The 13490-nt window shown below is 34.8% G+C and overlaps 1 protein-coding gene across 7 annotated transcripts in view; it reads left to right on the top strand.

The window, feature by feature from the left end:
- The window catches only part of NBEA (neurobeachin), a 531270-nt gene that overhangs the window by 239318 nt on the left and 278462 nt on the right, over positions 1 to 13490 (top strand). The window lies entirely within an intron of this gene.

Below are 13490 nucleotides of genomic sequence, written 5' to 3'. Positions count from 1 at the left end.
CGTCTTCCCTTGAGGCATCAAAGACGGTCAGGATTCAAGTCACTGTATGAAATAACCCTTTCTTCTGATTTTTTATTTGTGTTGATATATATAAAAATATAAAACCTGATTTTTATTTTTTATTTAAGAACTTCTTTAATCATTACCTTGAAGCTCATTTCAGTATGAGGCATTTTCTCCTTTCTCTAAATAATGAAGTTTATCTATTCAGACAAGCCTCATATAAGGCTCATGCCAGCCATAGTTTGGTCCTCAGATTTCAGAAAGCCCTTGGAAGTCTATGAATGCACAGCCATACATATACTTTAATGTGATTTCTTGCTGATATGAGACTTATGCAATCACATTGGATGAGGAGGATCAGCCTTTTACTCCCTTGATACCTTTTCAATGTGTTGACCAGTTTCAGCCAGTTTAACAAAGGATGCTTAAAAGATGCTATTTTTACACAATATTAATGGATATAAGTATCTGTTTAAAGAAAAGATACTCTATAATGTCTTGGCTGTGACAGTAGTTACACGTGTATTTCTTAATCAATTTCAATACTTGGTCTGCACTATCATTTGGTTTATACCATCATCTTGTGGTGAATAAATGGAAAACTGAAAAGAAACTAAAAAAAAAACTCATCTGGTTCATTTGCAGCTGTGTAATATACTGTGTTGATACAACACTATGGATATTGCAGCGTAGGGAACAGGAAAGCAATTGATAAAGCAGGACTGAGAGAGGGTGCAGTAGGAGCTCAACCCTGTTAAATATCAGAGGATCTTTGTTAGAATTCAAGGTGAATATTAAAAAGAAAACAGTAGGTAGTTTTGAAACAGGGCATGAAAACCCTTGAAATCCTCCAATGGATATAACTTAAAATGCTGCTGATGATTGAAATTCTATCTGCATAGAAGAATGAATTGTAATCCCTTCATAAACAGGAAAAAAAAATGTTAATGAATTTCAAACTGCTATTTATAGGCATGTAAGAAATTCATTGTAAGAAATTTTTATCTATGATTAGCTCTTACTGAAAGGCTCCACAGTATGCTCATGTTTCTGCAAACACCTCGGGACCGAAAGTGTTTCTTACTAAAAAACGTTGATGAGTCAGATACACATGGAGACAGAAAACGCCATCAGTTTTCCAGAATTCCATATGGTAGGAACAAAGAAATGATGAAAGGTTAAATGGATATTCAAATCTGCCTATTTATTTACACGTACTTCAGCAGAGTCAAGGTTCAAAGGTTTGCAACTTGCACACTGTTTTTCAGAATGTGCTACTAGTGACAAGACAAACCCCAATACTGGCATTCAGGAGGAACTGAAGAGCAGGTGCCACAGCAGAAGTCTCTGATATTTATCCACAGTGAAATCTTTCAAATATGATGAGCCCCACAGCAGTTACAAGACATTTTTCTTTCATACAATATTCCTTTATGATGCCTTTAAAGGAGTATCATTACAAACTCCAGAACGTGACAACGATACACATTAATTTGATTTTGAAGATTTAACTCTTGAGTAACTTAAGTTCCTGTGTGCAGAAGTATGTTCTGAACAGATGTTTAACATGGCAGGAAACATATAGATCAGAGATCCAGATAGCAACTAGGAAATGCATAGCATCTGGCACCTTTTTGAAGGTAAACCTGCCAATAATTAATTACAGATATAAGCCGCTCTATCCCTGTCTAATGAATTGGGCACTTACTAAGATGTATTAGACTACGTAACAGAGGTTAACTGCTCATGCCCTCTCCTTTGTCTTTGGCTTGTGTGGTCCCAGTGTAACTTAAGGGTAGAAATTGTTGTTGGCACTCAAATTATATGTCCTTGATTATATTATCATTGTTACATTAACTAATAATCAAGACATCTTTACAATCCAAAATGTTTGTTGTTTGCATTAGGCAGAAATTGAGGTGGTTCTGTTGCTTTGTTGATGGACAAAAATGACTGAAAACATGAGACTAATTGTAAAGTTTAGAATCATCTGCAAATATTCAAGAGAAGGGGTTAAGAAAGTGCAGCAGTAAAAAATATAAATACATACCCTCAGGAAAACAAAAGCTAGTAACAGTATAATGTAGTCAAGTTTGCTAACAAGGAGCTCTGAAAGTTATCCATGAAAATACAGAAGCCCCTAGATGTTTGAAGTTACTAAATTACTGTTGAAAGTGTTAGTATAACAATTATATTACTAGAAACGAAAAAAAAAAACAATTACTGTTCTTTAAAAGCATGTGAAAAAATGTATAAAATACTACACTCATTAAAGAGTGAGAAAAGTTGTTTGTGGTCCTCAGGTCCCGCTTACCTTCAGCAGTATTGGACACTTTGTCATAAGTTTGCTTTTCAAGCTAGTAGCCTGTATTCCAGTTGCAAGCCATAAGGCCTGGAAAGGACTGGTCTTTTTGCCTTAAAACTCTAGAATACTAGAATACCCTTCCTTATGACTTCACACTCCTTCTTTGTCCTCATACTGTCCAGGTCATATGTCCCTCTGTCTTTCTTCTTGTTCTAACTTTCAGCTTTCACAGAAAACAATTTTCTTTTTTTCTCTTTTTTTTTTTTAAAAAAAAAAGTTTACCTCCTACTACAAAAAGAGTAGCAAGAGATCTCTTTAATTTTATTTCAAAGAAATAGTTGTTAAAAGACTCTTGAGAAACTTCTTAACACATACAGGCACTACTGTAACATAGCCTGTAGGTGGACTCATCATATCAGGTATACAGCAGTGCCGCATGGTAACACTGGACTAAGTTGTACAATTATTTTTTTTAGAACAACCACCTTTTTCTCCCTTATTATTTTCTTCCTCTACTGTCCAGGTCCAAAGAAAAACGAGGTGGTATGCCAAAAAGGTATTCAGTATCTACAGGATGTTCATGCTGTGACTGAAGCTCCCCACAGGCAGAGGTTCTCTGGTTCTTGTTCCACTTAATTCATCATTCAGAACTCAGCAGGGGACTCTGCCTGATTTTGGACTTGAAACAGTTAGGCTGGTATTTGCCCCACCGTTTGTCCTCTAGAGACTTAAAAGTGGTATCAATCTACTTTATTATCCCAGCAGTATTTTCCAGAGAATTACCTAACTCTGATAAACTATAAGGTGCAAATAACATCTCTGTATCAGATTTTGCCCTGAAAGATGTATTTCTCATGAGGCGTAGTCTAATAATCCTTTTCCATTTAGCCTGAGCAATATGTCCAGGTTCTTTACAAAACTAATTAGGGCTGGTCGCAATTTCTTATTCTATATTCCTTAACTCTGTGTCTACTTATCGCCTGCTCTTATGACCCAGACTGAAACCTTTTAATCAGCGACCAAGTTTAACAAAACTTCCTTACATGTCCAGATGATTTAAAGGCACTTCTACAGTTCATCCTATTGGATATGGATGTGCTTGTTTCCATGCCTTCAAGGCATAAACAAAGAATATTCCACAAAATCTCTTGAATAGATTACCTTGAGACCCTACTATCCTTGAATCTTAAAAATATATCTATTTGCAGAGCCCTTTGTTTTTGATATTAAAAAAGTTAACAATAGCATAAACATCAATGAACCATCAAGCTTGATTTATCTAGATGTTAACAGAGTCCCTACAGACCTGGGATTGTTTTTGCAAGGACTAAGAGTATATATCTTTACTGTATTCAGTCTAACTTTATGTTAAAATTTACCTCCTCCCCAAAAAACCAAGCCTATTAAACATATATTGTCTTATATCATGTCTTATTTTTGTCTGTTGGTGTGTGGAATTTTATGATCCAATCTTTTCATACTAATAGTGATGTTGTCTGTGGAGATGTTATTGCAATGGGAAACCCTCATGCTCAAAGAACTTGTCAGACAACAGAGACAGTTATGATATGTCAAATTAAGATGGCAAAGTGATGTCAAAGCAGGTCTAGGGAGAGCCCATAACAATGTTACTGTCAAGTAAATAAAGAAAACTGAAACACAAGAAATGCAAGTTATTTCAAGAGATCTATGACTGTGGTACGGTTCTGTGTTTTGAGAGACACTGTTTTAGAATGATTACCATTTGTCAGTAGGGCTTCAGGATAGGAGCAGATCTGATGGCTGCCAACTAAGGTCAGCAAAGTTCAGCGTGGAAATGGAGATTTTTTTTTTCCTTGTTATCAAATTCTCAGCAAACAATTATCAATTACCATCTAAAGAAAATATTAGTTCACCAACGGTTTGCTCAACTAGATACAAAAATTAACTGCTGGGTTATGATACTCAGGAGATCGCACCTAGTTAAAGTAACGGTCATCTTGGCCTTAGAAGTTTAGGAAGCTGCATGAGTTCTGTGAGGTTTTGTTAATACTTCTGTTTTGTAGCTGAACTGGTTCACTCACTGATCTCTCAGTATTGTCTGAAGGTTGCCAAAGAGAAAAGGAAGGAGGACCAATAAAGAATAAGTGGTTTTAGTGCTGTGCAGCCTATCCTTTTCCTCTCCTTCTTTTTTGTCATTCACCATACACACGTTTCAGTTGTGTCATGCCATGATGAGAACATTCCCTCTAATAATAGGAAAGAATATAACAGAACTAGAAGGTAGTAGTAGAAAGAAGGAAACAAAAGGCAATTCCTGTGTTCAAAAAAAGAGGAGAGAAACAAACAAACAAAAAGAATAAATAAGCACAGAAAATAGGGCATCAAATAGGAATAAGTTTTAGACTGAAGCTAAGGAAAAGTGAATAAATTTCAGAAGAAAAATAAAACCTCATACCTAAGGAAAAAATAACATTGAGAAATGCATTTCAATTATATTCCTTGTTGCATTTTCAGGGAAAGCATGATATTCTAGAGATTGTCATTTGGGATCATACTTATGATCCATCTTGCCCAGGATGTCACTTTTGACAGCTTTAGAAAGAATTGGAAAAGGTTCTTGAGATGAAGAGAAAGCATCATAGATGTAGTGAAGGTATAAAGTATAAACATTTTCTTGTGTTAGTGAGTGAAATTAATATTCTAATTCCTGTTTGTATATTTGTTTCAAAATAATTCATTGTTGAGGTAATTATTCCAAAATATATTTCCTGTAACACAGATTTGAGAGAAAGTGAAGGACTGAAGAAAAAGAGGAAGGATGGGTAGATGTTTCTTCATTTAAATAAGAAAATCGTGAGGGATCAGTAGAACATAAAGTGTCAGAATATTTTTTTTCCCTGTATGTACTGAATATGTGGCAACTTCCTTTGGTATTTGTTGTTTTCCTTTAGTAATTTTTCTACAAATTTCATCACAAAAATAACAACTTAATTAGGAAAGGAATGCCATCTTGAGAAAATATCACATGACAAAACTTGAAAAATCTTTTTAACTTTTTGCATGTAAAAATAATTTTTAAATGGTCTTTTCCATTATTTTTTTTTCTTACTCCATCCATTGCAATAAAATATCCAGGGCAGCAGCTGTGGCAGAAATTTAGGCACAACTTTGAGCCATTTATTTGAGTAATATCATAAGATAAAGAGGAAAATCAGAAGACTTTCAAGGTTATATTTTAATTTTCACAGTGGACTCTTGGGTGTTTGGAAAAAAGTTGAAATGGTTTTCATTGAGATTCTTTCTAGATAAATAAGAGGTTTGGATTTTCCAGAACCTCTGTCTACATGTAGTTTATTTTGTAATTCTTCCAGGCTTCCACCGAAATAAAATCTTTATACGTTACTCAAGTCTAGCTGAAACTAAAGTAGATTTCAGCAGAAAAGCAATAGTTCAATTTTATAAACGTTTTCAAGATTAAAGATGATTTAATTTGATCAGCTGCAGTGCAATGTGATCTCTGATTTGCCTGTTTTGACCCATTGTCTAGAAGGGGACTTTAGAAGAGAAGTAAATATGTTTCATTTCGAAAGTAAATTCTAACATGTAATAAGTATCATATTGTTCCAAAGAAAACCTGCTTCACTTAAATTTAACAGGGAATTATTTTCTTATAATTAATATTTGTGTTGTATTCTTTTATATGAAAACAATATTTTTGTTATTAATGCTAATTAGAACAAATTCTTAATTGTTACATGATAGATTGATATAAATTTTATATCTGTCCTGATATGTCAATTAGGTAAGCATATTAGTTCACTACATCATAACAGATATTTGAAGAGTTCCATCCAAAGAGATATTGTTTTAAGAGAAGCACAGAGAAACACAAATGCATATATTGAGTAAATCCTAATGAACCGTTGGCCAAAGAAAAAATTACCACAGGTGCGAAATGAAAAACTGGATCAGTTTTAAAAATCTTCTGTGAGATATTAAACTAAACAGTGGTAGTGGATTTTATTTTATAGATTAAGTGATCTCCTTCTCATCTGATGGATGAGAGTTTGTGCATCCCTTTAACACTAATGGAAAATTGACAAAAATTCCATACGTTAGTATAGGGCTAGACTCTTCAGAGTAATATGGCACCAGCATCAGTTTTGTCAATATCATTACAGCTCATGAGATCACAGTACGAAAGTCTGTAATTTTAAAAAGTAAATCATATATACATTGTAATAAATCCCCTCTCTGTGGGTATGCTCTCAAGGGTTTTTGCCATTCTGTGATTCCATATGGATGTTTTATAGTCCTCATTTAGTTTCCTTTTTAGTAACTGTAGTGGTTACTAAAGACGTATAGGTTTTCTTACTTCAGTAAAATGATTCAAGAAACTGTTACACAGCATTCTTATCTTTTAAATCTTATCCTAGTATTAAGATCAGTTTTATTTTACAAATTTGACTAAAAGGGCCAAACTGTTTGAGTTGTGTTTGAACAGATTAAAATCTATTTTTTGTGTTGGCCTCTCAGTGTTTATTTGATGTGTTTGTCTGAAGATAGGAGCTCTAAAGATTTCTAATAATATTTTAAAGCTGTTTTATTTGATAACCTGTATGATTTTTTACCTAGATTTTCGAGCATCAGATATAAAGAATATTATGTGTGTTGTGCAGTGTTCTTTCACCATAACAAAAAAATCTTACAAGTATAGCTGTCTTGATCAACTACAAAAGCACTGAATCAAATTCATCTTCATCATGTTTTTCTGTGTCATTCTTTTGCTCTGTAAAGGAGATCTACCCCTAAAAAGGATGGTCTGGAGTACTTATACAGCCATCCTTCCTGGTCCCTAGAGTTGGTATTCTGCCAGTCAAGGTTGCTGAAGGGAATTGTTAAATCCATAACCCTGACTTGTTTTGGGTTTTTTTTGTGAGTATACGTTCTTTGGAATAGCGTTTCGTTTCATCTAGTAAAAGTGGAGTTGTAATTATTTTGCAACATGGCTGTGATTTCCATCTGCAGACTTTATGCAATTCCTGAATATTTGCCAGCCTTTGCGTTTCATAAATTAAGACCATTAGTGTAATTTAAATGTCTACAAAATATGTCACATATGTATGGTTCTAAAAACAACTTTGAGTGTAATCTTCAAAACATTACATTCTGTTTAATACACATTTTGCTTATTTTTTTCCTAATAATTGCTTTGCTTAGAATAAGAACATCTGTCATTTCAGTTAATAGTTTTACATACTTAGCATTTACTTTCAAACTTTTCATCTATCTTTAATTTTCCCTCCGTACTATCTCTTTTTAGTTCTGCAGTGAACTCACCAGCAACTTGATCATTGGTTAAAACCATCAATTTTAATCTAGACTTCTCTGAATGACAGCATATGGGAAAGAGGGAATAATGTAGATTTAAACTATCCAAGTAATTTTAATTAATGGTCAAAAATAAATCCTAAGTTTATTTCTTTGATTCTAAGTTGGATTTAGCAAAATATTTCAAGAAAACTTTTGGCATAAGATTATGCTGGCAGAAGTCATTTTGCAAGAACAAATAAACTTGAAGGAAAGCTTGCATTTCCAACTAAACTATCACCATCACTTTTTTCCTAGTACTCTCAGAGCCAAAACATGCTTTAGTTTCTGTCACCAGCATGAGCCGTGCTTGAAAATTGGTCATGCCATTCCTAACAAGTGTTGAACAGAGTATAAAAAAATGGTCTGTCAAAAATGGAGATACAATTTGTGAGTGGCTATTACCGGTGGAAAATTCCTACTCTGTGTCTTGGCACAGAAATCAGTGTGGATTATGGGAAGAGTTACCATGGTATGAGTCACCAGTAGTTATAGAGAACAATTTCAAACAATATAGTTTTGTTTAAAGTACATGAAAGACTATATCAGTAGAAAATAGAAAATAGCTGACCTTACGAGAATTCCGTATTTTCTGATTTTTTTGTCTAGTTTTAGACCCTATGCTAATTTCTAAGTACATTTTATACACTTTTCATATGTTTATAAAATAATGCATACAATAGCATGTCTTTATTTTGTCATAAGCATTTTTTTCTATACAAACTTCCTGTAGTTTTGATGATGTGCTGTACAGGAGTAAGAAAGGCCAAGTTAAACTTGAACTGGGTTAAATGGATTAAACTTTCTCAAGCCTTTTATTTAGCCATACCCGAGACTTTCAGATAAGTAGAAACTATAATTGAATGTAAGATTTCTGCAGGCTCTAAAGTACGGTTAATTGCATCTTTTTTTTTTTTCTAAGTTCAGCATAAGGTATAAAAACATTTAACTTTTGTTTTTGCTAATACTAGAATTGATTCCAGCTCCAATAAGGTTTTAAGTTGACACAAAGCAAAATCGTTGAAAGAAAATGCAGGCAAACCTTGATAAAGACCAGATGAAATTGTGGTGGTATTCGGTTAGGCTCATACACACATTGTATTAATAATAATAAAAAGAAGTTCAAAACCATGATCTTATTTCATAAAGATATTTTTTTTTAAATTGATTTTATCAGCCTATGTTAGATTTCTTCAAAATAGAAATTCACACTGACTAGTTCAGCATGGTGATTTCGAGGTTTTGAACCCATGACTTCATTAATGCCACAGGCATGACTAAAATAGGATAGTTGAAATTAATCTTTTTTTAGACATTAATAAGTCATAGTGAAAAGAAATAATTAGCATATCTTTGGGCCAACAGAAGAACATTGAAAAAGAAGTCAAGTAAACCAGAGCATTTTGAGATAATTGCCAGGCATACATCATTTATTCCAGATTAGCTAAGGTCATGCACTTGGTGCTCCCAGTTTTTGCATCCATATATGTGGTCATTGTTGCCATCACACTGCTGAATTTTGATGGCTATATTTAATGGACTGAGAGCAGACCATGAAGAAAAGTACTAAGAACAGCAAATATAAAAAACACATACTCCATTGGGTTAATCAATGACCTTTTTAACCTTGCTGTATGCAGGAAATATCCACTTGTATTTTAGTAATTGCATTAGCTTCCTTAATGGCATTTGATACAGATGGTATAGGAAGAACTTATCTGCAGCTGAAGAATGCAGGCAACAGTTTTAGTTTGAATTGCGAATACTTTTTCTCGTTGGAGTTAAATAGGGGGAAAGAGAACTGAAAATACATCTGTGTGCTCTCCTCAATCTGAGAAGCCATTAGTTCTCAAAGCTTGTTATCATTTTTGTTTCTCATTTAGTTAAAACTAATAAAATTTAGCACATTCTAAAAATCTCTGTGAAATCCTGCAAAACTATAAAGAGGAAGAATAAATGCAGTTGTCAGTGCATTTGGGGCTTAGGAAATTGATCTTTATTTCGATTCATGCTACAAATTCTGGTTTTGATTTTGTGAAAATACATCAACCAGTTTATGCCTTTTCTTCTGTCTGTAAAATGGGAGCAGAAGATTTGCTTGTGTCTTTATTTTTTTTTGTCTGTTAGAATATATACTATCTGCTGAAGGAAACTATTTTAGTGTCTGGACCAAGCCAAAAGCAGTGAGGCAATTCACACAAGCTGGACTTCCTGGAGCAGAGGATCACACAAATTTAAAAACCAAAATATTGTTAGAATGATCTTTTTTTCTGGTCTATGTAGGATAAGTTCAGCAAGACAGAGATGATGATTCTTCCTTAACTTCTCCTATAGCTTTTGATTATGTGGGATCTTCATAAACCAGAGGCTGCGTTCTGGCAGTTTTTCCTAATAGGCAGAAATGGATCTGTCCTCCATTAGGTCTGATCTGTTTTTATCATCCTCTACTATTGACTTCACAACAGCTCTGACAGTAAAATCTGAAGATTAATTGTGTTTTGTGTAACAGGAAAAAAACATCTTTATTTATTTCAAATCTTTCTGCTTAATCAGGAGTAAGTGAAAATGGGGGGAAGCACAAGGGACACAAAAATAGAGCCCTTGACATCTAGGAAGGAGGAAATGGAGCATATAATGGAGGGCACACACTTTCCTTCATATGATTTGAGTGGAAGGAGTCCCTGAAGTGGGAGTAGGAGGCTGATAAGCAAGAAACTTATAATGTGAAATGGTGGCCCTGCTATGAATGTTTTGCATTTCTGTATTCTGTTTTACTTCAAGGAACGTGTGGTATGAATAGTTAAACGTGAATAGGAAGTATTTCTGTTTCAGTTTCCATCTTCCTGCCCATTAAGATGCATGGAATTCCCATTTTCTGTTACGACTACTCATGGTTTTGCTTATTTATAACCAGTGCTGCTCACTTAATTTCTGGCATAGACTGAGCTCTCTGCAAAGAATATTCCTTACATCCATCTTTGACACCATGAGCTTCTTTTATGAGACTTTCCTACCTCATAGAATCATAGAATCATAGAATGGTTAGGGCTGGAAGGGACCTTCAAAGGTCATCTAGTCCAACCCCCCTGCAAGGAACAGGGATATCTCCAACTAGATCAGGTTGCTCAGGGCCTCGTCCAACCTGGCCTTGAACGTCTCCAGGGATGGAGCATCCACCACCTCTCTGGGCAACCTGTTCCAGTGTTCTACCACTCTCATGGTAAAAAATTTTTTCCTAATATCCAACCTGAACCTACCTCCCTCTATTTTAAAACCGTTACCCCTTGTCCTATCACAACTGGCCCTCCTGAACAGCCTCTCCCCATCTTTCTTGTAGGCCCCCTTGAGGTACTGGAAGACCGCTATCAGGTCACCCCGGAGCCTCCTCCAGGCTGAACAGCCCCAACTCTTTCAGCCTGTCCTCATAGGAAAGGTGCTCCAGCCCTCTTATCATCTTCGTGGCCCTCCTCTGGACCCTCTCCAACTGGTCCATGTCCTTCTTATGTTGGGGACTCCAGAACTGGACACAATACTCCAAGTGAGGTCTCACAAGGGCAGAGTAGAGGGGGAGAATCACCTCCTTCGACCTGCTGGCCACGCTCCTCTTGATGCAGCCCAGGACGCGGTTGGCCTTCTGGGCCGCAAGAGCACATTGCCGGCTCATATTGAGCTTCTCGTCCACCAGTACTCCCAAGTCCTTCTCCTCATTTTCACCTCCCTCTCTATTTTCACATGTGAAACATGCTACAGTCTCTAAGATAGTTATTTTTTCCTTTTTGATCTGAAAACCAGCCTCTTAAAATGTCAAGTTTTGAATACTCTGGTTATGAGAGGTGTTAATGGCTGTTACCAATTGTTGTTTCATCAGCAGGCAATTACAGAGTTGGTTACAACTAATGGGTTGATGTGCTAACCAGGTGTCAATTCTGTATCCTCCTCTTTCTTTTTCTTAATTTTACTAAAATCAGTTTGATTCTTCTTTCCAATGCTAGAATGCTACATCCAATCTTGCAGTTGATTAGATACGATATGAAAAAAGTTATCAAGTGATATCCATACAAATAGAAAAAAGACGTCAGTTTTAGGTTGGATGATCATTTTACTCAAGCCCATAGAATCAGCAGACTTTTAAAAAAGATAGTATATAAAAATTCTTTTTATTGTAAACAGAAAATTTTGCACTAAGGTAATTATCACTTCCTTCAAAAAGAGAGTCCTGCTTTCTCATATATACAGCATTTGTGTCAGTAAGACTCATCATTGTTATCTGGATGATAATTGTGAGTGCTTATCCTAGCCTCGTGCTGGTTCAGACATGTTTATTTTGATCCATGTTCCAAACTTTATTTTGTTTGCAGCTACACAGGTGGCATAAGTATCACCAACTGTCTTTGAAAGTTAAAAACTTCTAATTTAATGAATAAAGCCAGGACATATTCATTATGTGCTTCTATTTAAAGTGTATATTTTGCATGGAGTTTTCTGTTCTTTTCAGAAACCTGGTGAAGATACGAAGAAATTAATGCTGATGCATAAACATTTGTCATACAATTTAATTGGTTTATTTTTTCCCTACATATAACTGTGTATGATGGAGACATTTGTTCTTTGATGTAAAATCAGAAGGTGAAGACATGTACAACGACATGTATAGCAACATATTCCCATGCTGTAGTCTTTTAAGAGCAGTATTTTGACTCGCTCATGTTTTAATACATGAGGTCTGATTTTGAAAGAAGATAAGTGAGTGTGACAGAAAAAATATATATTTTTTTTTTTAGTTTTACAGAATATGATGTAGATTCATAATAAACCAGAGAACATTCTATGATAAATATCATTCTAAATATCATTTATCATTCTATGATAAAATATTTGATATATCTGGGCTACCTGCACTGGCTTAACTGTAGAGTTCAGTCTTCTGTTTGGATTTTCTTTGTCAGCTTTCAAACAGTGGAGGTAGCCTGCAGGTGATAAGTATCCCATTAATCTTTCTGGTCCTCTAGCACTTGAGCATGAGAATAGCTGATCAATTACAGCAATTGTCTCCCTAAATGAGCTTTGCACATCTGCCTCTTATTTCATTAGTTAACTGTCTGCTCATATATCTGATAGAATGGAAGCCCAGTAGCTTCTTACAGCTTGTTCTGTGTTACCATACAATAAGGATGGGGTTGTTAGCAAAATGGGCACAAAAGGGTATTTATCCACCACCCGCAATAAATATATGTGCTATTGTGTAGGAGTGCTTTTTGTCTCTAATTGCTGTTTGTAGAAACCTACTTGAAGCACATCAGTTTGCTTTTCAGCTTCCTATTTAGTCCTTAGTTGCAAGTTTGTATTTGTGTGTTTATCGGTTTTACAACACAAAATGTTTCCCTGCCCTAAACCAACGTATCAATGTGTTGCGTATATGATTTTAGATAACTACCATGTATAGTTAACAGAAGCTACCATATATAGTTAAAAGTAGAAGTGTGATCTCCTCTTTGCCTCTTTAGAGTGCATCTTTTAAATACTTACATATATCCTTCTCTCAGAAAGTAAATTTGTATTTCCAAAGCTGCAAAGAAGTATTTTCAATAGTGGCAATATTGTTAGGTATTAATTATTCAGATTAAGTACAAAACAATGAGTAACAATTACACTGTATAATTCCAAATTTGTTTTAAGAAACACAGACTGCAAATTATGGGTTATGTTTTTAATAAAAATAAGATTTCACATTAATGTCTCTTTCATTAATATTCAAGCTTTCAATTACAGGAAAATCAATTACCAGATGAAAATTAAAATAATTTCTAAGCAGAGACCTTGTTCTCTACCT

Source organism: Tauraco erythrolophus, chromosome 1, assembly GCF_009769465.1.
Source record: "Tauraco erythrolophus isolate bTauEry1 chromosome 1, bTauEry1.pri, whole genome shotgun sequence".
Classification (NCBI taxonomy): Eukaryota; Metazoa; Chordata; class Aves; order Musophagiformes; family Musophagidae; genus Tauraco; species Tauraco erythrolophus.
The sequence above is the reverse complement of the archived record's forward strand: the minus strand, read 5'-3'. Positions and strand labels throughout refer to the sequence as shown.